This window comes from Peromyscus eremicus, chromosome 2 (assembly GCF_949786415.1).
Source record: "Peromyscus eremicus chromosome 2, PerEre_H2_v1, whole genome shotgun sequence".
In the NCBI taxonomy this organism is placed as follows: Eukaryota; Metazoa; Chordata; class Mammalia; order Rodentia; family Cricetidae; genus Peromyscus; species Peromyscus eremicus.
Window position 1 is genome coordinate 15,568,033 of NC_081417.1, and position 25,608 is coordinate 15,593,640.

Here is a 25,608-nt window from a genome sequence, read left to right on the forward strand (position 1 = left end):
ATAGCTTAGGCAGGCCTTGAACTCACAGTCTTTGTGCCTCAGCTCATGAGTGCTGGGATTACATTCCCAAGCCATCATGCCCCCACCATGTGGCACTTATTAGATGAACCACATTAGCCACAGGCAAAATTCCATCTAGATGGCATTCGTGGAAAGCTGTTACTAACACTTTATATAGATGTCTACATTTATTGGCTGATCAATCTTTTCCAAGGTACAGAAAAATATTATTATAGAATTATTGTTTTTCATTTATCAGTAATTACTATATTCTGGCCTTTATTTGTTATAAACAATCTGTTGAAAAATGCACAAGAAATTATTATTTGCATTTTATGTTCAGGAAGATTAGGTTTCAGAGAGGTTAACTACATTGCCTAAAGTCACACAGCTATGCTCTGCATACAATTCAAATTCAGTGGTGTCTGGTTTCAAAGTCCTTGTCTTGTCCTCCTAGTCTCCATGCCTTCTGGAAAGGTGATCTCTGAAGGGAACGTGTGAAGAGTGGAGTGGGAACAACTCTAGCCAGGCAGCACTTGGGAAGGTTAAACTTGAAGCCAGGCCACGCCCAGGTTGGATTGATGGATCATTCCTGAGGTGCTAGTGTCTGGCAGGTAGCAGGTAGTTGTATGGGTTTGTTGGAGGGAGGAAGAGAAACACCCTAAGACTGTGACGAGGACTCTGAGAGGAGAGACTGTCGGCCCAGGGAGTGTACCCATGTCCAGTGGAAAATACTGGCATCTATCGTGCATCGTCCAAACCAGGAAATTATGTGTCGACGAGAACTTCCTCTGCCTCTGAGGATTTTTTTTCCTCTTAGAAAGAAATTTGGAAGTTAAAAACAGAAACTATAGCTCAAGAGAAATTAAAATTAAAATGAAGAAAACATGCAAGTTGCCAGAGAAATCAAGAAGATTAAAGACTAGTTGCAATGGTGCTGAGGTTGCTCAGCTGAAGGTTTCTGTGCAGACACCAGAGGTTCTTGGAGAAATTATTCTTTTCAAACTATTTTAGGGCCTTAAATTATACATCTCGTGAACTACTTCTCAAGAAAATCCATTTGGCTTGATTTTACCTTTAATATTTAAAAGACTTGCAATCATCATTCTCACGCACTGTTTTTCAGGTCCTTTCTTTGTCCGTTTTCAGTTGCTAATAGCACAATACCACAGACTGGGTACACTAAAGAGAACAAGGAGTTTACTTTACCTCATGGTCAGAAGCTCATGTCCAAGATTGATGTCTGATCATGGCCATCTTGCTGGTACAGTCTTCAGATAGCTGAGCACCACATGGCAAGAGACTATGATGTGTGTGCATATGTGTACTGCACATCTACCCTCTCTTCATAAAACCACCAGTAGTTAATTATGATGCTCTGTTCTGATGACCTCATCTAATCCTGAGCACATTCCAAAGTAGTTGGTTTATGGTTCAAACCTCTTTTTTTTGGGTGGTTTTTCAAGACAGGGTTTCTCTGTGTTGCCTTAGCTGTCCTGTAACTTTCTCTGTAGACCAGGCGGGCCTTGAACTCAGAGGTCTGCTTGCCTCTGCCTCAGTGATTAAAGGCATGTGCCACCATTGCCTGGTTGTTTCTAACCTATTAATCCCTCAAAACAGGATTAATCTTAAACATGGCTTTTGGAGTGTTCAAGCTATATCAAGTCACATTTTATCAACCTTTAATGAAATTATTGAAGTAGAAATAGAAAAATCTGTGTTTCTTTCAAATAGCGAAAGTGTTGTTTTGTAATTTGATTAGCATATAGAAGTGATAGATTGGCATATAATTTTATTTGGCAATCTGTAAATTTGGGGCAAGAATTGCAATTTTGCAACTGATGTGATTTGTGAAACTTGTGTGGAGGTGGTAGCTACTCCTGAAACTGGGTGCTAGGAGAGGGACGCCACCCTTGTCTGCCTCCACCTCTGCCTTTGGACAGCCATATGTGGGTCCTTCACTATTGCTGGGACTAGGATCCAGTCAGGTTCTCGATGTCGCCTCCCCCAGTGCTGGGCACCGGAGTCTGCTGTTCTTTGTCTGACAGTGTTAGAGGCTATGGCCAGTGGCAGAGCTCACTCCTGTGGTGCCTGAGGAAATCTTGTTACTCACCTGTTGTCAACATTCCCCCAGCTGTCACGTCCACAAGATGGGCACTGCACACCCTCTGCTGCTGTGTGCTATACCCTGTGGTATGCTAGAGTGTCCCTGACTCTATGTGGCTCCCAGAGACCTCTGTGCTGGTTAATATTGATTGCTAACCTGCAGGGATGGAGATTAGATTAGTGAAGAGTACCTTTGGGTATGTCTGTGGCCAATCTCCAGAGACAATTAGGTCCCAACTGTTTGATGTAATCAATCCTCTGATGGATCATTGTATGATGGCGTGATTGGGAGGTAGTGAAAGGCAGAAGGTGGAACTCAGTTGGAGGAAGTGGGTCACTGGGGGCTGTCTTTTGTTTGGCATCTTTCTGTATGACATTTTTCTGCTTCCTGTCTGACACGATATGAAGAATTTTTTTGGCATGTGTGCTCACTGCCGTGATATCCTGCTTAAGCACATGGACTGAAGCCCTGGAAATATGAACCTAAGCTGTGTATGGGAGGCATTTTGGTCACTGCAATGAAAGTAACTAATGTAGCAGGGCACTAATTATAGTCAAAAGAAGCTATTGGCCCTATGCATAGTGTATATATAGTATAGGAGGACTACGTTACAGAGCTCAACTGGACACAAGGACGGGATTGCATACCACCTCACAATGCATGTCTTCAGGAGAAAGCCATTTGTGTGTGAGTGTGGCGGGGAGCTGGCTTACAAAAGCAGCATAGATAATTTACCCACCATGAGTGTAAGTCACAATGTAGCACCATCAGGAATATGGAAAAATGAGGTTATCTCATGCCTACAAGTGCAAGTGAGCATAATAACCCTCTTGCAACAGATCCTAAATAAAACAGTATTGATGAAATGCTTGATAAGATTCAAAAGATAATTACAAAAGTCTCAGAGATTCAAAGAGAAGAGACAATTGGACAGGGTGAGGGAAACAAAGTATGCTATGAATGAGAAATTCAGCAAAGCAATAGTGATCTTGAAAAAGAAACAAATAGAAACCTTGGAAATCAGCTCAATAAGACCAAAAGCACTGCTGAAAGCCTCAGTGACAGACCATGGGGAGCAGACAGAAGAAGGCTGAATCCGATGGTGTGTCTTTTGGAATTTACCAGTCACACACACAGACACACAGACACACACACAGATACACAGAAACACACACACAGAGTGGGGGGAAGAAAATATTAAAGAAAGCACCTGAGGTATTTTTCATGTCATTAACTGAAATAAACATTTTATCTTTGGTGTCTCCAAAGGGAAAGAAAAGAAAGAAAAATGTATAATAATAACAATCTCCCTAATTGTGGTAAGATAAGACCTTCCAGATGTGGGAGGCTCTTAGGACACCACGTAGACATGGCCAGGGACATCTGTGCCGCGATATATTGTAGTCAAGAATTTAAAAGTATAAAGCGAGGTCAAAAAGATGGCCCAGAAGGTAAAGTGTTTGCTTTACAAGCATAACAAGCAGAGTTTGGATCCTCAGAATCACATGTGACTCTAAGCCCAGCACATCCTCATGGGAGATGGCAAGTGAAGCCAGAGGAATCCCTATAAGCTTAAAGGCAGCTAGCCTGGTATGAACAGCAGTGAAAAACAAGAGACCTTGTATGAAATAAAGTATAAGGCAAGGATCTGAGATTGACCTCTGACCTATACACACACACACACACACACACACACACACACACACACACACACACACCAAAGAGAAAATGTTAAGAACTCTAAGGGAAAACTTCCAGGCCACATTTGAGGGCTCCGCTCATTGGACTAACAATACAGTCTTCGCTGCATTAGTCAGCATTCCATCACTGCGACAAACTGTGAGCTGAACAACTCAGAAAGGGAGCGGTTTATTTTGACTTACTCGGTCAGAGCTTCCAGTCCATGGCTATTTGCTTCCCCTGCCTCTGAGTCTGGGGTGAGGCACCACATCTGGGAACTCACGTGGAGCAAAGCTGCTGACATCATGGCAGCTAGGAAGCAGAGGGAAGAAGGAACAGAATAAAGAATACTAAAAACAAATTTAACAAAATGACAACAGTGTTTACACATCAGTAATAACCTTGACAGAAACCCATTGAAGCCCCAATTAGAAGATATGGATGTGGTAAATGGGTGCAAAGTGAAGAGGGAGAAATACCTGCCTACAGGAAATGCACTTCTCTTCCACAGATACACAGACGGAAAGTGAAAGTAGGAAAAGTGATACGCTATGTGAATAGAAACTGAGCATGAGCAAGAGAAGCTAGGTTTGGATCAGAAACAGGAACCTGAGCGGGAGAAAGACAAACCACACAAAGAGATGAAGGCCACAATAATGGGTCAGTAAAATAAGATGTAGAAATTATAAATACGTTTACACTCAATGCCAGAATGCCCAGTTTTATAAAGGAAGCATTCTACTGAAAAGGCAGAAAGTCAACTCTATTACAGTAGCAGGAGGGGTCATCAGCACATGAAGGGACAGGCTGTTGGAGGAAATGTCATGTGATCTTTGGAAAAACAATTAGATCACGGAGGCAAAACTTAACTCAGTCCAAAGTGTTTTTCCTTTCTGTTCTGTTTCTCCGCTCATTGGACTAACAGTACAGTCTTGTACTGTACTGTTACAGTACAGTACAGAGTACGGTGGCTCGTGTTAGTTTTTATGGTGTGGTGGATGGCTTCATTTGTCACCATGTTACCAGATGCTCTTCCATCCAGAGATCACCCGTTCACCCATCTGCTCCACATTATTTTCTGGAACTCGGTAAAAATAATGAAATAGTTACCTCTTTGGATTGTTTGACATATGCCAAGCTGTTTATATGTAGTACTTCATTTTAGGGAAGGTAGTATGAAGATTTCTTTCACCCTCATTTTGCAGATGAGAAAACTAAAATGCAGAGAGTTTAGGTAACTTTGTAATTTTCACACTCAGAATTGGCCCCAGACTGATACATCACAAAGCTTAGTGCCCCGGGACCACAGCCTTCCTGTACTGTCAGTCACCTTGTCCCAACAAGCACACTACAAGGTACTAATGACCAAGAATGAGAAACACAGATTTCTCTTTTAACACACTTTGGCAGCTGTCAGCTCTTAGTAAGTATACATTCTTATTCTCTGTATCTGCCTGTAGTATAAACAAGGCTAACAAAACAGATCAACATTCCTAGGGACTAAGGGGAAATATTAACATTTATGTAAAAGAGAAAAAAATTGACCTTTGCAGAAATAAGATTATTTGAGAATATTGTTTTGAAACAGAGAAGAGCTAGCAAGTCATGGAAACTAAAATCACATTTTACCCAGAAGACATGTTTCTAGATTGAAGTGTTGGACCAACTGTGACTCCTCACTGGGAGTTGCTCACACATAGAAAGATGCTGTGCAACTCTTTTGCAGTTTCCTATGAAGATGTACTGCATTCAAAACACGTTTATGATGTTTTCTGAAAGTAGAAAATGCCCTAAGTTTTTATATTTAGAGTTTACGGGGTTTAGGAGTTATTGTGTTTTCTCTCTTAAATTTAGATTTTCCGTTTGGACAATGGAAGACTAAGAAATGCAACATTGGAAAGATACTACTTATTTTAAAATACTAAATCTTGTAGATGACAGTAATTTACAGGGAAGGGAGGCATAATTTATCAAAGGAATCTGAGGGGTATATGTGAGGTCCCCTTGTCCTCTTGTCCTAGGATGTACACCTGAGCTCATTGTTGGCAGGAATTTCCTGAGTGTGTGCTGGTGTGGAAAGTGAGCTTGAGACCCAAATTTACTGAAACTACTTGAATCTCTCCATTTCTGCAGTCCTGGAAAAAAGTAAATTCAAAGATGAGCCTCTACTTTTCCACTTTTTTGCCGACGAGGAAATGGAAGGATCGAATATGAAACACAGGCTTATGAAACATGACTTGAAAGTTGCGGAGAACGTCATAGCTCAGTCACTGTTGGGAAGCCTCCGTGCCTTAAGTTTCCTTCAGGTGTAGCAATCAGCAGGCAAGCACGCTGATGCTTTCAGTCGATTTCATTGTGATGCTCTCTTGGTTCTTTATCAATAATGTTAGTATTTTACATTTCAGATTAAATCCAGTGAAGGCAGCTATGGCTTTGGGCTTGAAGACAAAAATAAATTTCCAATAATAAAGTTAGTGGAAAAGGGGTCTAATGCTGAGGTAATATAAATTAGCATTTTTGTTAAAAGTCTGTCATCATATAATATAGTGCCAAACTGAAACCGACCTTTATATGTTTGTTGAAGGCTGTGTCTCTGAAGTTCTGTAAAGTAGTGTTGGATTTGTAGCAGCTGAGACTGTGTATCGGTGATGATGGACTGGGGAGGTGGTGGTACTTCAGAGATCTACAGCTCCCAATTACCGAGTTCCCAAGTGGCATGTTCTGTGACTTCAGGATCTTCCCAGTCATGAAATCTATCCTGGAGCTCTGTGGGAGCTATATAGGATGTGACAACTGTGCTGTGTGTCACATGGGCCTGGTAATGAACAACACGGTGCGAAAAGACAAGAGAGTCACTAACACGGTAAAAAGGGGCGGGTATGGCAGCGCACGCCTTCAATCCCAGCACTCGGGGGGGCAGAGGCCGGCGCGTCTCTGAGTTTAAGGTTAGCCTGGTTTACAGGGTGAGTTCCAGGACAGCCAGGGTTACAAAGGAAACCCCGTCTCAGAAAAAACAAAAACCAAAGACAAACAGAAAACGAAGTAAAAAAGGAAATCACGAAATTTTTTTGAAACAAATGAAAATAGCAACATAACATATTAAAACTTAAGGGATCCAGCGAAAGCAGTACTACCATAAAAGTTTATAGCAAGCTGGGCGGTGGTGGCGCACACCTTTAATCCCAGCACTCGGGAGGCAGAGCCAGGCGGATCTCTGTGAGTTCGAGGCCAGCCTGGGCTACCAAGTGAGTCCCAGGAAAGGCGCAAAGCTACACAGAGAAACCCTGTCTCGAAAAACAAAACAAAACAAAACAAAAAAAAGTTTATAGCAATAAAACCTCCATAAAAAAGAAGTAACCCAACAAACAATGCAAAGCAAAGCAACCCCAAATCCAGCAGAAGGAGAAAAAGAGAGAAAAATCTAAGCAAATAAAAGACACCACAAACAATACAAAGAATCAATAAAGCAGAGGGTTTTGTTCGTTTGTTTGTTTTTAAGTAAAAACCTTTAGCTAGAGTAATTTAAAAGAGAGAAGACTCATATAAAGTTGGGTAAAAGGTACAGTTTATTATGGCTGCTCCAGATGTACACAGTCACTGGAGATTGTTAGGAAAACTGTATGCTCACCAACTGGAGAAGTGGATAAATAAATACATAAATTTTTTCTAAAATTTTTAAATTTAATACATAAAAAATAATTAAAAATTTAAATACAACATTTAGAAAGAGGGAATACACTTCCTGACTTGAAAATATACCACACAACTCATACAGTACTGGTATAAGGGCAGCTACACAGACCAACGGGGCAAAACGGAGTACATAGAAATAAGTACGCATTTGCTGCCAGCTGATTTTGGCAAAGGTCTGAACAACACCCAGACAGAAGGAAGCCTCTTTAATATATGGTTCTGGGGAAACTGGTTATTTGCACGCAGAAGACTGAAAGTCAACCTGTCTTTCATTTTGTATGAAAATCAAATTAAAAAAAAAAAAAGGTATCGAAGACCCGACCATGAGAATTGGACTTGTGAAACTTCCAGAAGGAAGCGTGGGGAAACACTCCAGCACATTGACACAGGCATTGACTTGGGATAAGATGCCCCAAATCCAGGAAACAAGACCAGAAATGAACAAATCCGACTGCATCAAGTCAGGGAACTTTGGTCCAGTAAATCGACTAAAGCATTGAAAAGTCAAACTATAAATGGGAAAAATATTTATAAGCTATTCTTGTGACCAGGAGTTAATATCCAGAATAGACAACCAATTTAAAAGGGCAATGACAAAAATCCCCCAAATAACAATTAAAATGAGAAAAATATGAATAGATTCTTCTTCAAATGAAGAAATTCAAATGGTCAACAAATGTATGAAAAAAATGTTCAACTTTGTTGGCTGTCAGATAAATGTTAGTCAAAATCACAATGAGATTTTATTTCACCCTGGTTAGAAAATTTCTTATCAAAAAATTAAAAATGTAACAAACACTGGCAAGGGTGTAAAGAAAAGGGGACTCTCGTGTACTCTTGGTAGGAATTCTCCAACTACAGGAATGATATCAGTACAGTCATTACAAAGAACAGTGGGGATGGAGGCTCTTCAGGAAACAACAAAAAATATATCTACCATACGATCCAGTTATCCAGTCACTGAAGAAATCCAAGGAAATGCCAGCACATCACAGATGGATTCCTGGCTGCACTAAGTCACAAGGGCCAAGATGTGGCATCAACTTAGATGCCCATCAAGAAAGTGGTAGCTACACATATATTTGTATTTCAATGACATATATCATATACTGGTTATATGAAATATACTGATAACATGTTATTCAGTAGGCTATCAAGAATAATAGCCTATCATTTTACTAGTAGTAAAACTTCTGAAGCTGGAATACACTATGTTAGGTGAAGTAAGTCCAATTCAAAAAGGCAATTTCTGCACGTTCTCTCATATATGTGGATGCTTCTCTGGATTACAGTGTATAAATGATTAGAGACTAGGAGGGACAGGTGGGACATCAGATCACCAGCATCCGAGAAGTTGTAAGAAGCAGTGACGTCTAGCGTTCTGTCAGACGGGCCAACATGATAGTTCACCACAGCCTAAAACAGAGTTTTGAAGAGCTCCAACGTTCCAAACGTAACGTAATGATGAGGCACATCAGTGCCTTGATTTTGCCAGTGCATATTTATGTGGGGATTGAAGTGGGTGCTATAGCCCCTACCTGTGTCAAATTATTGCTTGTTAATCCAACATGGTTAGGAAGACGGAGACATTGCCTACTCTGACATGATCAATACATACAGAAACATACATTGAACCACTGCACAGCACCCCATAAATTTGTACAACTAAAATAAATTAAAAACTAAAACAAAATTGAATAGCTTGTGAAAGTTGTATATCCCTGGCTCTGGAGTTTCTATGAAAAATGAATGCTTTCTCATTGGGTACTGAATTAAAAATGTCTGGTAATAGAGTTTCTGTCAAATATGAGGGCAGATTTGAATTAATATTTTTGAGGTAAAAAACTAGTACATATACTAATAAATTGTGTTTTGGGGAAAACAATTGGTCTTACCTGGTGAATTAGAATTTAAAATATGACTTACTTTTCATGTATGTTGTTTTTTATAAATTAGACTCAAACACATGTTCTTGCTTCTAGATACATATCTACATAAACCAGTACATTTTAAAATAGATCATTTTAAAATGTGACAAAATTTGGAAGTCTGGCTGAGGAAGATTGAGCAGGGAGTGTGAACTTCCTGTGACCTGGAGAAATGAAAAAGTGATTTCAACTAGAAATAACGTGTCTCCTTCTGGAACAGGAAGGTAATTTATGGAAACACCTTTGCAGCAGCATCTGCACGTGTGACTTGAGGTCAGATGTTCTATGTGCTCCAGGAGACCTCACAGAGTTGGGTTAGAAAGTGTGGGATACGCTGCCTGAGCCACAGACAAGAAGTGCTGTTGGCCAGTAAGGAAGGATTGCTGCATAATCAAGCCCAGGAAAGCTGCAGGAAGAGGAGGTGCAGGAGCCCACCCCTACGGCTGCCAGCACTTTGTCCCATCAAACGGGATGCAAGACAAGTTGATAGGGACAGCTTCATTCAAAATCTATTCCTAATTCTTTGTGGAGTCTCCTTTCTGAGGATATAGGAAAAGACATTGAAGAACATAGTTCACATTGCACAGAATTCAATTCAACTAACATTTCAGATGTAACAGACATAAACAGATGGTTAGGCCCATGTTAATCCATGCTTCCTTTTCACTGTTTGTTCATTCTTTCCTTCCTCCGCTCCCTTTACCACCCCTTTCCCCTCACCTCCTCTCTCCTCCCTTCCCCTCTCCTCCCTTCCCCTCCCCACTTCTCTTCTCTCCTCCCCTCCCCTGTACTTTCCTCTCCTCTCCTTCCCTCCTCTCCCCTCTTTTCTCCTCTCCTTCCCTCCCCTCCTTTCTCCTCCCCTCCTTTCCTGCTTTTCTTCTCACTTGTGCTGCTTATTTTGTCAACTTGACACCAACTAGAGTCACCTGGGAAGAGGTGAATCAGTTGAGGAGTTGCTTCCGCTGGATTGGCCTGCAGGCAAGCTTTTTCTTGATTAATGATTGACACGGAAGGACTGGCCCACAGTCGGCTGTGCCCCCCTGGGCAGGTGGTCCTAGATTGTTTAAGAGAGTGAACTGTCAGCCCTGAAAACATGCATAGTAATGATGTTATACAGACTAAGCAGGTTATATTTAAGTATACATATTTGCATACATACAGTAATAATCAGTGAAAACAGAGGCCATAGACTTGAAGGATCGAGAGGACTGTGGGAGGGTTTGGAGGGAGGAATGTTGCAATTATATTATAATCTCAGAAATCAAATAAAAAAAAGAAGAAAACTGAGCAGTCATGGGAGTCACAGTAAACACCATTCTCCGTGGTCTCTGCATCAGTTCCTGCCTCTCGTTTCCTGCCTTGAGTTTGTGTTTTTGCCTTCCTTGGTGATTAACTGTAGCATCAAAATCCAAATAAATGGTTTCTTCCCCCAGTTGCTTTGTGTCAGAATGCTTTAACAAAGCAACAGAAAAGCGTATTAGAACACCCATCCCCTTCCTTTCCCTACCCACATCCCTCTTCCTTCCCTTCTCTTCACCTCTTCATTCTTTCACTCTCAGATATTAATTGCATTGCCATTTTCCCAGGAGCTGGTGATGTCCATGGCTTGTAGAATTCAGTCTCGTTGAAGATAGAGTTGGTAAATTAGTAAAGGAAGTGGCTTCATTAGTGCACATTTATAGCGCCTGCTCTGTCAGCCATAAGTAGGGCTCAAGAGTAGATGATAATGCCCAGTGGTCCTGGACAGAGAGCTTCTTGGAGGAGGGACAGTGAAGCTCACACTGTAGAAGAGGAGCCTCCACGAAAAGAAGGAGCACAAGAACGTTCAAGGCCAAGAGGAGAAGAATATAAGCCTGGAGGTGGGGAGTCTTCAAGGTGTGAAGGATCTTGGTATTTTCAGGGCAGAGAAAGAAACCAATTTTTTTGTGCATCTGAAGGAAAGGAGAGAACATGGAAAGACTAGAAGATGGCAGGGTGAGTGTCAGGTTGTGCAGGCTGGGTCTTCTCAGTCAAGGTAAAGGCTTTGGTTGGTTTTTTTTTAGGTGAAATGGGAAGCCCTAGGAGCAGGTGGCTTGTGTTTGGAGATGCTGGGTTATGCTGGGCTGTTGTGGGGAGCAGATGGAGGTGAACAAGACAGGCAGCAAAGATAATGGAAAGGAGCTGCTGCACAGCCCTGGAGAAAGCCCAGTGGCTTGTGTTGGGGCTGCAAAGGGGGGGTAGGAAGGAAGCCAGTCATTGGAGATGGGGCTGATTGTGAGCCAGCGATAGGCAGGCCAGATTGTCTTTACTCGGGCTGTGGGGAGCCCTCTACTCTGGGTATACAATTTGAAATCCACTAATTTATAGAGGGCAAAAAGAAATTTGTTTATGAGGTGGTTGATAGTGTGAATTGAATTTTCTGTGTAGCAAGATGGTTTTTGCTTTCCAAAAGATGCTAACAAGAGGTCTTCCTCTGAAGCAGCAATTCTGAAAGGCAGGCAAGCCTTTTAATTCCATTGACCACTGGTGCAGTAGGAATTAGACAAGATTGATCACTGAATACATTTGTCACATTGACAGATTTAGAAAAGGTTATTATAAAATTCATTCTGGGGGAGGGTGTTTGTAACCTGAAAACTTTCCATTCCTTTCTTCTGTTTAAAACTGTATCAAATCATTTTATTATAGTGTTATTTAATTTGTAAATTGTTTTGCTATGAACAAAGTAAAGTACGGTTTAAAGAAAACTTCAGACATACAACTATCATTTGAATGAACTGATGGCATTAGCTAGAGGCTGGGCCTATTGTTTCTTTGAAGTTAAGATTCTAGTTTTTCATATTCAGATGTTATACAACAGCTTTTGATGATAGAAATCCATTATCAAGGTATATACAGACTGCTTGCCATGTTTTATTTAAAGTGTTCTGTGGAGGGAATCATTTCTAAATCCTTGTAGTCTCATGATTGACATCTTGCAATTAAAAGTCAAGATTGGGAGACAGCATAAACAGTGGCAAAGGCCATCAGTAGAAAGAGAAAAATATGGGTAGAGCCAGTGATTCAACAGCACAAATGAAGCTAAATCATGTTGCTGGGCTTTTTATTTTTCTTTTTAACTGTGCCTTTTCTTTTAATGAGCAACGTGTGGAAGGTTATGGTGATGGTTTTGTGCCTTTCAGGCTGGAGGCTGGGTGTGCTTCTGTATTTAATTCTGCTACAGTAACACATGTCCTGGCTGAGCGCAGGCTTGATTATTGTAATTCTCTTCTCGTAGGACTTCCAGCAGGGCTTTTCTCTCACTTGCTGCTCATGCAGAATGCAGCAGCACATCTGCTGGCTGATTGGAGAATGGGCAATCACATTACCCCAGCCTGTGTAATTTTGTATGTGTGGGTCACTGAGGACTCGGGCGATGTCTTTGTTTCTCACTCCTTGCTAACATTGCCTCTATATCTACAGCTATTTTTCATTATTCATTCATTTTTTCTTAGGGAGAATTATTTGAAATTTTACAGTGTTCAAGTCATATGTCATTTTAGGCTATAGGTATTCTGTTTGTAACCTAAATGATGATGATGATGATGATGATGATGATGATGATGGGTTCTTTTTTTTTTTTTTTTTGGTTTTTCAAGACAGGGTTTCTCTGTGTAGCTTTGCGCCTTTCCTGGGACTCACTTGGTAGCCCAGGCTGGCCTCGAACTCACAGAGATCTGCCTGGCTCTGCCTCCCAAGTGCTGGGATTAAAGGTGTGCGCCACCACCGCCCAGCGATGGGTTCATTTTTTATGAGGCTCTGCTTTAATAGATTTTATTTCTACTTAACCAAAAAGACCTATAGTTCAAGGATGGATGAAGAGCCATCCCTATTCTATACAACCCCCTCCATCTTATCCTATCAACCTCCTATCGCTTCCCATTCACTCCATCCCATCCCATCCTATCCTCTCTATCCTGCCCATGCAGCTCATCCATCCATTCCACTCTCTTTCTCTTATTCCATCCCGTATCATCCTGCTCCTTTCCAGCTCATTCTTTTTTCATTGATTCTTAAGCCTGGCAGCTGTCTGCCTGTGGTTGGTCAGTATCCCAGCTTCATTTGTTTTGGTGATAAAACACTCGGAGCAAAAGCAACCCAGGGAGAAAAGGGTTGTTTGGTTTATATTTCCCAGCCACAATCCATCATTAAGGCAAATCAGGAAAGGAACTCAAGGAAGGAGCTTGAAGCAGAAATCTTGGCAGAATGCTGTTTGCTAGATTGCTTTCTGATTCATATTTGGCTTTCTTTCTTGTACAACCCAGTCTCACCTAGTGAAGGATGATGCCCCCCACAGTGGGCTAGGCCTGCTATATCACAGGCCAATATGATACAGGCAATTCTTCAGTCGAGGTTTGCTTTTCCCAGGCGACTCTAGATTTTGTCCAGTTGACAATAAAACCTAACCAACACAGACCTTTTGTTGTAACCACCGTGGTGAATGACTGTTGAAAAGTGGACGCAGAGGCAGTGGAGTAGGGATGATGATTCTCCAGGCCTCTGTACTTCTGTTTAAGTATTGGGCCTGTGGTGTCCTCTACTGGCAAGTTTACTGATGTTAACATAGACATGGGGGCGGGAAGGAAGAGCCTGGAAGGGTGGCGGGCAGCTCAGGTGAATGTATTGTAGCTACTCTAGCATCCCTGGAGATATGGGTGAGATGACACTGGAAATAATATTTTAAGAAACTTCAATTTTAATTAAACATTTCCTAATTATAATTAACCTTTCACTATAGTCTCCTATAATAGCTACTTCATTTATTATTTTAATACTTTGCGACACTAAACTCAATACTAATCTAATTTCTTCAAAAGAACAGGACAAATTTTAGGAAAAAAACATCTTTATTTCATGGGATACTTGGTCACATTCTGTAGCTCAAAGTGTCCTCTAATTCTCTATGTAGCCCAGTCTGGCCTCAAACTCAAAGCAATTCTCCTGTCTCCACCTGGCTTTGAGCCTAGTATGTAGTCAGGGCTGGTCTTGGGAATTTCTGGTCCCCTGGCCTTAGTCTCCTGCGTGCTGAGATTATAGGCATGTACTAGCACATCTGGATTAAATTTTTGATGTATCTGATTTTATCTGTAAATAAAATTTTAACTCAGTAGAGTCTTTTTTTATTACTTGAATTTCATACTTATCATCTGTGACACATTTTTGTTCTGGAAATCCATTTATTCTGTGTCTTTCCTTCCCTCCTTCCTTCTAATACACAGTCAGAGATAGTCACAAAGACAGGGTTTTCATTGGTGTACAGACCATAATACACAGTCAGAGATAGTCACAAAGACAGGGTTTTCAGTGGTGTACAGACCATAATACACAGTCAGAGATAGTCACAAAGACAGGGTTTTCAGTGGTGTACAGACCAGACCAGGAATTATGTGGTTTTAGTAAACTAATGAAGATCTATGAGAAAGTTATAAAAGAGGTTCACTTTGACATTATTATTATTATTATTATTATTATTATTATTGTTATTATTATTTGTTTTTTTGAGACAGGGTTTCTCTGTGTAGCTTTGGCACCTTTCCTGGAACTCACTCTGTAACCCAGGCTGGCCTCGAACTCACAGAGATCCACCTGCCTCTGCCTCTCATGTGCTGGGTTTAAAGGCGTGCCGCCGCCGCCACCTGCCTCACTTTGACATTATTTTGTCCTTGAAATGTAAAGTACTGTATCTGAAGATTTAGTTTGTACAAATACAGTGCAAGCAGTGTGTAAGAGACTAAAGGATCCAGAATTAAATAAGGTTTAAGAAAAGACAAAGAAGGAGGGATCTAAGAAGTAGATGGATAGTCCCACTGAGACAGAAAGTGGTTTGTAAAAGCCAGAAATCTGTAATTGCCATAGGTACAAATAATTAAAAGCAAGGTCATTTTTATTGCATTCAGCAGTGATGCTGTTCTGACTGTGTAAATGTCACCACACTGCTGAAACAAACCCTACAGTGTCTACCTCAGGGTGGAGACTGGAAAACATACATCTTAGTAGGCATTTCAACCAAGGAGTGCTAGATCTCTTCCACAGTCCGAGCTGTCAGGGTTGCCCTTGGCTGTATTGACTTAGTGCTATCCTGCTGAGCTCTGCTAGATAATAGAATTGTATCTGGCTTTGGAATGATTTCTGTTTAAATTTGGGTTCTCCAAGTCAAGAGTGGTGTTCTTTCCATACTTTTCAGTAAAAAGTAAGCAGATCTCTAATGTTTCAACTAATGAGGCAGGGAGCCTCTCCCTGAAGGCCTGACTTTTTGCGGACCAAGGGCTTGTGAAGATGGTACTTGATAATGTTTCTTCACAGCTGATAGAAGTACTCTGTGATTTATATTTGGGAGTAACAATGTATTTTGGAGATGTACACACATGCCTCACCACTAAGTATATTGTGTGCTTCTCATATACTTTTGGATGTGTGGTCTTCCATTGGAGCATGACCTGTATACCAGGGGGCACACCTTTGAAAAGAATGGCTCTCCTTCTGCCAGCAGGCATCAATTGCTAGTAGCTGCTGAGCTAAGGGTGGGACTTCTTGTCCACCTTCTCACCATGCTGAGACTTTGTCTTGCTTGAGTTTGTATAGCTCTTGTGCATGCTGTCACATGTGTAACTGTCCTGCTATGTCCAGAAAACATGATTTCTTTGTAGTCATTTATGGCCTCTGCCTCTTGCAACCTTTCCCCCCCATTTCCACAATGATTCCTGAGCCTGGGGAAGAAAGTGCTGATGAGATAGTTCAGTAGGCAAAGGTGCTTTTCACCAACCTAACGACCCAAGTTCTATCTTCAGTACCCACAAAGCAGAAAGAGACAATTCCTACGTGTGTACACACACACACACACACACACACACACACACACACACACACACGCATGCAAACAAATGTGAAAAAACTGAGTGTATAGTTCAGTGGTAGAGTGAGTGCTTGGCCAGCACGCATTAGAAAGCAGTGATTCTTTTCCGGAATAACGTTCTGTGCCTCTCGTTTGTAATTGTTGGGAAAGAACTATTAGGTGCACACTCTCCTAGGCTTGTTTAAAGTCCCAAGTCTGGTGAAGAGTGGTGCTGTTAACCCAGGAGCTGGGGTAGATATGGGGAGCAGCCTTTTGTTCTGCTCTGGTGGATGGCTGGAGGGGCTGTATGACCAGCTCATTGGCCTTGGGAGCAGCAGGGAAGGCTGTGATTGGGCCTTTGTAGCCCTGCTGAGAGTATCATCTTTAGATTGAGTTTTACAATTAGCATAGTATGAATAACATAAATAAACCAACAGTGATTTACCTTGCTTTTTTATTTCATTTCCTGGAGTTTTATGACTTGAGTTGTGTGGAAATCTCTATCATCAGTCAGCGGGTAGCCCACCCATCTAAAATTATTTCTTGATTGTCTGAGAACTAATTTTCCCCCAAGGAAGTCCAGGAATGAAACAGTACTGGTTTAATTGTTGAACAATCCTGCCTTTTTTTTTTCATAGCTTTTTGACAGTGTATAGCCTTCTGTATTCCGAGACTACTCATTGAACTAGTACTGCCTGCAAGTCAGTGTACACGTGTGGGTGAAAGCCTGCATCCTGGGACTCAGTTTTCTCCTTTGTGTTGGGGAGGATGGCAACATGCAGGAAGGTGTCTCCTGGAGGATTTTCCTTCTGCTCTAGCACGATTCTCTAAAGCACCTGGGCTCACTACCAATGTGCATTTATAGTACAACTTCTGTTAGCTCAAGCCAAACTTCCAATGCAAAGGTCTAGTAGACATAATGGTATAATAATGCATGTTATTTATGAGGAAACTAGAAAGCACTGTGGGTTACTTCGGCGCATGTGAATTCTCTAAGCTCTCGACTTTGTCTGGTCAGTCTGTTTTGCCAGGCAAGAGGCCAAAGTTAGTCTTGGCCCAAAGGCACAAAACAGCAGGGAGAAGTTGGCTAAGGGACATGTTTCCCCTCTTTTAAAGTCACACAGGGCCCTTAAAAGACACCCCTCTGATGTTTATACCAGGTGATTCCTTCCCTCAAAGAAGGATGTTAAATTCATTAGGTGGAAATTTCATTTGCCTCTTCCCATTTGAGTATGTATACAATTGAATTGTTTTTCTTTTTTAGGTCCCGTCTTGTTATTTATTTTATAATAATAAGGGCCCTTTAAAGATGGGAAACCGTAGATGGGGGCATCCAAAAGCTTGCTAAGGTATCAGCCTAGTGAATGCTGTGAGCTGTTCTTCCTATAAACTGAGGCTCATTCTATTCATTCAGATCAGAAGTCAGCCCATTAAACATCTTCATCTCTCCAATCTCTAGGTCTCAGTCAATGAGACAATATAATTTTAGCCAATTTTAACAAAATTTTTGATCTATTAAAATTTTTCAACAAGGCAAGGTGGTAGACACCTGTAAAGTGAGCATTTGGGTAAATAAGGCAGGGTGATCAAGAGTTCAAGGTCATCCTCAGCTACACAGCAAGTTTGAGGCTGACCTGAGCTATATAACATCTTGTCTCAATAACCCCAATAAAGACACATGTTCTTGACCTTTCACATCTAATCATCTACTAAATGTAATGGAATTTTTTCCTGAACCTTGCTCTCCATTCTTATCCTAATTTCCCTATCCAGAGCCTGACAACTTTTTGGTACCTCCTTCCTTGGTGTATTCAGGCTCTCTAGAGGAATGATATTAATAGGATCACTATCTATTAGAAGGAGTTTATTACATTGACTTACACAGCATGGCCTGAATAGTCTCCTGATGGCCACCTCACACTGAAGAGGCTGAGAACCTGGTACCTGCTCCATGCAGTTGGATGTCTCAGCAGCCACACCCAGTCTGGCACTGAATGAAGGGAACTCTGCAGGTGGTCAGGACAGGCAGGGAAGTGAACCAAAAAGAGGTGAGAAAGAAAACTCAGTTCAGATTGACTTCGTCAGCCTGGATCAAGACTTCTGGGAGTCTCATGCCAGGCGGTTTATTGCCAGCATATTTAAACCCAGTACAATTTGGGAAAAAGTTTCCTGATGAAATACAATCACTGTGCACAAGAAACATAATTACATTGAAACGCAACTCATGGTACACGTCGTTGCTTCCAAGAAGATGGCTTCTAGAGATAGGCTGCCTGTGCTAGCTGAAGGCCCAAGGAAGGATGTGGTCTGGTCTCAGCCACACAGCTATTGTAGGGGTCATTTGGGCCTGGTGTGGAAGCTTGAGGAACCCCTGTCTGTAAGAGTCCTTTAGATTACTAGCCACCTCCAGTTCTAGTTGTAGGAGCTTGATATTGCCTGGACCAATAGACAAAGCAAGTCACCGAGCTATTAATCACTTCCAATCCCCAGCTTTCTGGATGGAAGAACAAGTTTCACCCGTCTTTTCCATTGGAAAGACGATCCTCCTCCGTGCTTAACATTCCTGGTCTCCCTGGAGATCTGTGGGCACAAGGGCCTTCCTGCTGTGCTCCCAATAATGGAAGACGTAGAGGATTCTTGGAGAGCTTTTGCTCTTCAGATCATATGGGAAGCTTCAAGAAGCTGAGTTCTCATATCAGCAAAGTAATGCAGCAGCAATAGCATCAGCAGCAACAGGGTAGATGAACTAACTCACCAGTGAGAGCAAAGACAAGCTTGGGCTACAAATTTGGTTCAGGGTCAGCATGGGCAGCATAGTGACAATAAAAACCAGCACTTCAACAAAAATACTAGTGCCCAATTAACCATCCTTCTCTTTTGGAATCTGTAAGAAGGTTATAGTACATGAGAAGGACTGTTAAATATGCTTCATTACATGTTAAAAACTCATCCACTGTTCATGAGAATTACATTGAATGATTGCAATTTGCTCACGAGCTGAGAAGCAGCCCCAGCACACCCGTGCTTCTGTCCCTGGCAAGGGGGCCTTTTCTTGTTGGGGGGAAAGCTTTGCAGGGGGCTGGCTGACAGAGGACTGCAGTGTGGAGATGGACAGCCCCACTGGGAGGCGGGCACTCGTGAATTGAGAAGTAGGATCCATCCATTATTTAAAAATAAACAATAAGCAACTTTTGAATCACAGTGCTGTGTTTTCTTCTGGGATTCAAATGACTACACAAACCACTTGAGTTTCATTTTTATGGTTTATGAAACTCAAGGGGATTATATGCTCATGATTTATAGTTGCTGGTTGCACGTAGTGTTTACGGCTCCGTATGCTATGTGTGATGCTATCGTGTGCATGCCTGTACACAGAGTTTAATTAATGACCTGGAGATTATCCTCAGCCTGACTTATTGATGTCCCAGAGCTGGAAAATGAGTGCTCACATGCTGGAAAATCAGAACAGTTCAGGGATGAAAGCTGCAGCTTTGGAGTGAATTTCACGCTGCCTAACGGTTGTGTCAGCTGCAGATTCTGTGTTTGGGATTCTGCAGGTGCTGTGCCCCTTTCCAGATCAGCCTGCACCCTTGCAGCCAGCAGAGAATTAAAAGTGAAATTAGACTTGGAGGCCTTTGATACCGTTTTCCCCTATATTTTTGGAAAGCGTCAACAGATGCAAAAACGCTTGAGTTTTTGTTACTCTTTCTTGCAGAAGCAATTAGTTTCCCTATTTCTTGCAACTGGGGTGAGTTCTAGAGTGAACTTGTGTGAGGATGTCTTTTGGGGCGTGAAAAGGAGATGGTCATGGATTCAGGTTGCAATAAAAAAAAAGAGCACCCCCCAAAAAAAACCGCTTTGTGTTTTAAGTGGCTCTTGCTAAAAGCAGATTTTAGAATGCTAAGCGGGAAATCAGTTTAATTAGATTGAGTTCAATGGTTCTCAGGGGTGGAGGGGGAGAAGAATCCATAGGACCTTCTCTCAGGAAGGCATGTGAGGAAGATAAAGGATGAGAAAGGAGTAGCCTCCCTGGGGTCTCTGGCCCTGGCTGGCTGACTGGCTGAGAGGCGGTTGGCAGGAGGGGTTAAGCCGATGTACTGTGTGGCTAGGGTGCTGGGACTCAGAGTTCTCCAGTGTGCTGATGGACAGCTTACTTAATCTTTTTGTGTTTGTTTTTCTGTCTACAAAATAAAGATGATAGGATTAGGTTCTACCATTGAGTTATTGTGAGGTTTAAATAATTGAGTGACTGTTCAGATAAGTGTTCTGCATGTGGTACTTTCTATCAGCTACTGTAGCTGTTCCCGGACTTCTGGGTGTCTGCTGTGTACCAGGTCCAGGGTAAGTGCTGGTGAGATGGTGGTGAGTGAAATGAAACCTTTTGTCTTCTGGTCTGACATTCCGGTGGTCTGGCATAGAGGCCGGCAAATGTAAAGGGCCAGAAGGGAAACATTTCAGACTGAGGGTGGAAGGCAGAAGGAGGCTTGATGAGAAGTGATGTAGTCCCTGGCCATGCAATGACAGACGGCGAAGAGTCAGAGGAGGACAGAACCTGAGTGTGTGCTTTGAAGGTGGCACCAGTAGCCACTGACGACACACATTGGAGGTGAAGTGTGAAGAACGAGAGGAGGCGATGAATCACTTACACAGCCCATGGCCATTCTTCAAGGATGGAGGAATGGGAGTGTAGAGAGGACTGACTTTCTCCAGGTCCTGGTGGTAAAGAGGGATCACACCTGGTCCGGGAGGTCCGTTCTCCTGTGCTTCATGACCTCCTACTTTCACAGGCTAATCTTCCTCCTCCATTGATGGCACGGAGACACACACTCTCCTCAAGTCTCAAAAATCAGTCAGTTTTCACTTTCCTCAATACAAAATTTCTTTCTCTTTTATAACTGCCTGTCTACTGTCTGCTCTGCAAGGTTGGTTCTTCAAGATCTCCAAGCATAATGCTAGGAACCTAGTAGGTGCACTATAAAATTCTTATCACAGAAAGACGTAACAAAGGGTTTCAAACAACTTCCTTCCAAGTAAGGGCATTTAAAAATCTCACTGTTGTTCCTTCAAAGTTTTCTCCTTTCCCTTCACCTTCCAATTGGTGTTTTCATTGTCTCCTTTTTCTTTTAGATTTTTACTTGGGTTTGCTTTATATTTTTTTGCTTTAAAGTTTCTTTAGAGCCTGTCACATTGAAGGGAAAAGACCTTTGGTTTTCATTTTAAATTATGTCTGCTAAACAGTAGCACTTCAAGTTATAAAGTATTTGATATTTTAAATTTTTTTAAAAAAAATTTCCTTGGGTTTTTTAACAGGCCCTCGGGGGATGTCCAAGTTCAGAACATCTGGAAACGCTGCCAAGGATATGGCACAGCTGCAGTGGTGTGCAACACCTGCATGTGTGCAGTGCAGCTGGCTAGTGCATGCTTTACTCATGCCCACCCTGCAAAGTGACCTTCTCCACCCAGCCTTCTCCATCGCTGTCACTCACAGCTAAGTACCTGCTGCTCAAACCGTCAGGTGCCAACAATGTGGGTAGTTCTGCCCTGACTAAGCCTTCTGAGGATGAGAACACACCGGCGGAAGCACTGCCCCCTAAACTTCTGGATTTGGAGGCTGCAGATTCACACAACCCTCTCTGATAGCAAAATTATTGTTCCGTGACTTGCAAGCTACAAAAGGAAACAAAAATAGGATTATACATATGTAATTGCAATTGATAAAATATTTACTGTGGCCTGAAAGACATCTTTGCTCTCCTTTATTTTCTTGCATGGTGCCTTTTGGGTGATATAGAAGTCTTTTTTACTGCCTTAAGAAAGGCTAGTAGCCAGCAATAAATTATTTGTCATAGCTTTGGCCTTCTGATCCACTTGTCATGGTCTCACTCTCTGTATTCAGTGACAGAATGACATATACTATGTGTGTCCGGACATTGTTCTGAGTATTCCATATGCAATCTCTTCTTTAGCATTCACAACAGTCCTAAGAGAGCTGCTCATCTGATTTCTATTTTAAGATGAGGAATGAAGTCAATAACTGCTCCATGATGGTCGGTTTTGTGTGTCAACTTGACTGGGCTGATCAGCGGTGAACATTACTTTTGAGTGTGTTTGCAAGGATATTTCTGGAAGGAACTGGCTTGAATTAGCAGATTGGGTAGAACATGCCCTCACCTGGGTATATATATTGGAATTTCATCCTCCCATATCCATGCCTCTCCCAGTCATCTCCATTTCTGTTGGAAGAGCACACCGGTGTTTCTTTGACTTCTCTTTTGCATATCCCGATCTGTGTACATCCTGCCAGCTCTGTCTTTGTAGCCCATCCCCAGTCTAATCTCGTCTCTTCACTGCTAGTAGGGGACCCGAGACACCTCTTCTTCCTGCCTTGACTACTGCAAGAGTTTCTCCTTGGTCTCTCTCTCTCTTTTTTTTTTTTTAATTTTTATTTTGCAATACAATTCAGTTCTACATATCAGCCACGGATTCCCTTGTTCTCTCCCTTCCCGCCCCCCGTCAACTTCCCCCCCCCAGCCCGCCCCCCATTCCCATCTCCTCTAGGGCAAAGCCTTCCCCGCAGACTGAGATCAACCTGGTAGACTCAGTCCAGGTAGGTCCAGTCCCCTCCTCCCAGGCCGAGCCAAGCGACCCTGCATAGGCCCCAGGTTTCAAACAGCCGACTCATGCAATGAGCACAGGACCCGGTGCCACTGCCTGGATGCCTCCCAAACAGATCAGGCCAATCAACTGTCTCACCCACTCAGAGGGCCTGATCCAGTTGGTGACCGCTCAGCCACTGGTTCATATTTCATGTGTTTCCGTTCGTTTGGCTATTTGTCCCTGTGCTTTATCCAACCTTGGTCTCAACAATTCTCGCTCATATAAACCCTCCTCATTCTTGCTAATTGGACTCCCAGAGATCCACCTGGGGCCTAGTCATGGATCTCTGCATCCAGATCCCTCAGTCATTGGATGAGGTTTCTAGCATGACAACTAGGGTGTTTGGCCATCCCATCACCAGAGTAGGTCATTTCGGGCTGTCTCTCGACCATTGCCAGCAGTCTGTTGTGGGGGTATCTTTGTGGATTTCTGTGGGCCTCTCTAGCACTTTGTTTCTTCCTATTCTCATGTGGTCTTCATTTACCATGGTCTCCTATTCCTTGTTCTCCCTTTCTGTTGTTGATCCAGCTGGGATCTCCCGCTCCCCCAAGCTCTCTTTCCCTCGACCCTCACCCTTCACTACCCCCACTCATGTCCAGGCTGTTCATGTAGATCTCATTCCATTTGTCTGTCATTGGGCGATCCCCGGGTCTTTCTTGGGGTCCTGTTTTCCAGGTAGCCTCCCTGGTGATGTGAGTAGCAGTCCAGTCATCCTTGTTCCACATCTAGTATCCTGCTATGAGTGAGTACATACCCCACATCTGACAGAAGACTGATATCCAGAATATATAAGGAACTCAAGAAATTAGACATCAAAATGCCCAACAGTCCAATTAAGAAATGGGCTATAGAACTAAACAGAGAATTCTCAACAGAGGAAACTCAAATGGCTGAAAGACATTTAAGGAATTGCTCAACATCCCTAATCATCAGGGAAATGCAAATCAAAACAACTCTGAGATACCACCTTATGCCTGTCAGAATGGCTAAGATCAAAAACACTGAAGACACCTTATGCTGGAGAGGATGTGGAGCTAGGGGAACTCTCCTCCACTGCTGGTGGGAATGCAAGCTTGTACAACCACTTTGGAAATCAATATGGCGATTTCTTAGAAAATTGGGAATCCATCTCCCCCAAGATCCAGCTATACCACTCTTGGGCATATACCCAAGGAATGTTCAACCACACCACAAGAGCACTTTTTCAGCTATGTTCATATCAGCATTGTTTGTAATAGCCAAAACATGGAAACAAGCTAGATGCCCTTCAACTGAAGAATGGATAAACAAAATGTGGTACATATACACAATGGAATACTACTCAGCAGAGAAAAACAATGACATCATGAGGTTTGCAGACAAATGGATGGATCTAGAAAAAATCATCCTGAGTGAGGTAACCCAGACTCAGAAAGACAAACTTGGTCTCTCTTTTGCTCCCCTTCCAGCATGTTTTTTTTCAGGCACTGCAGTAATAAAAACTCCTCCGTATTTAACCCCAGTGGCTTTCTGTCACAATCAAGAGTCTCACTGTGGCCTCTAGAGTCCTTTGAGTCCAAAGCTTGCGTGCATCTCCATTTCTTTCTCTCCTTTTCCCTCTCACTCCCGTTAGGTCAGCTGGCCTCCTTCTCTCTGCTGCTCTAGGGCTCCATGGAGCTTCTGCCTGTGATGCTGTATGTTCTCAGCATTCTCCAGCCAGGCACACATTTTCCCATGTCCACCTATCTCTACTCCATCAATACTTTGTGTTTCTGCTCAAGTTTTATCATCATCATCATCATCATCATCATCATCTTCTTCTTTCCTCATCTTCCTCCTTCGCCTTCTTCTAAGATGACTTACTTGTTTTATTTTATGTACATTGGTGTGCCTGCATATATGTCTCTGTGAAGATGTCAGAACCCCTGGAACTGGAGTTACAGACTGGTGAGCTGCCATGTGTATGCTGGGAATTGAACCTGGGTGCTCTGGAAGAGCAGCCAGTGTTCCTACCCTCTGAGCCATCTCTCCAGCCCCAAACTTTATCTTCTTGGAGAGTGCTTTTCTACCCTGCTGTTCTTTCTGTCCCTGAACTCTATTTTCCTTCAAAATCCCTGACTTTGTCCATTTCATTTGTATATGGTTTTCTGTACTTGCCCCCTCCCCTCAGACTCTAAATGCCACAGCATCAGGGATTCAGCACCTGGGAAAGTAACTGGCCATACTAAGGGTTTATTAAATATTTAGAATAATGATTTACTGAAGAACTAAAATTAATATGGGAAAAAAAAAACTGCTGGATAGTTCCAGAAAAACTTGTAGCGAATGAAGCAATGGGAAAGAGAAGGCAATCAGTCTGGAGTCCATTCTTCTTCTTGGTAGCAGAGAATTCACAGCCACTCAGGAATAAAGTGGAGAGAATTGGGGAGATTTCTCTTTTGCCTTCCAGTTGCTGGCCTATGGGACCCTGCCCTCCCAATCCTGTTGGCTGTTAGTGTAGGAAAGCGGCTGATTTGCTACTCTGAAGCATTGTGAGCTGAATGGCTGTAGTTTTCCACACGGCCTCCTGTGCATGGGTTCTCAATGGTAGGGGTTTATGGACTCTTCCTTCCCTGGGAGGGTTAGGAGGCACTGAGAGCCTCTTTGTCCACTTGGGAACAGAGCCCCTCAGGAGAAGCTTAGCGCTTTGGTGGAATAGCAGAGCCATTTGCAGA

General features: G+C 42.5%; 1 long non-coding RNA gene across 3 annotated transcripts in view; it reads left to right on the top strand.

Moving 5' to 3' along the window:
* LOC131903346 (uncharacterized) overlaps positions 1–22,121 on the top strand; it is a 71,581-nt gene extending 49,460 nt beyond the window's left edge. The window contains exons 1-2 of one of the 3 annotated variants that reach the window (XR_009377502.1): positions 9,468–9,632; positions 21,569–22,121. This is a non-coding gene — a long non-coding RNA (uncharacterized LOC131903346). Of the gene's footprint in view, positions 1–5,920; positions 6,059–9,467; positions 9,633–21,568 lie in introns of those variants that run through there. The other 2 variants (XR_009377501.1, XR_009377503.1) reach the window with 2 other exon arrangements.
* Positions 22,122–25,608: the final 3,487 nt, after the last annotated feature.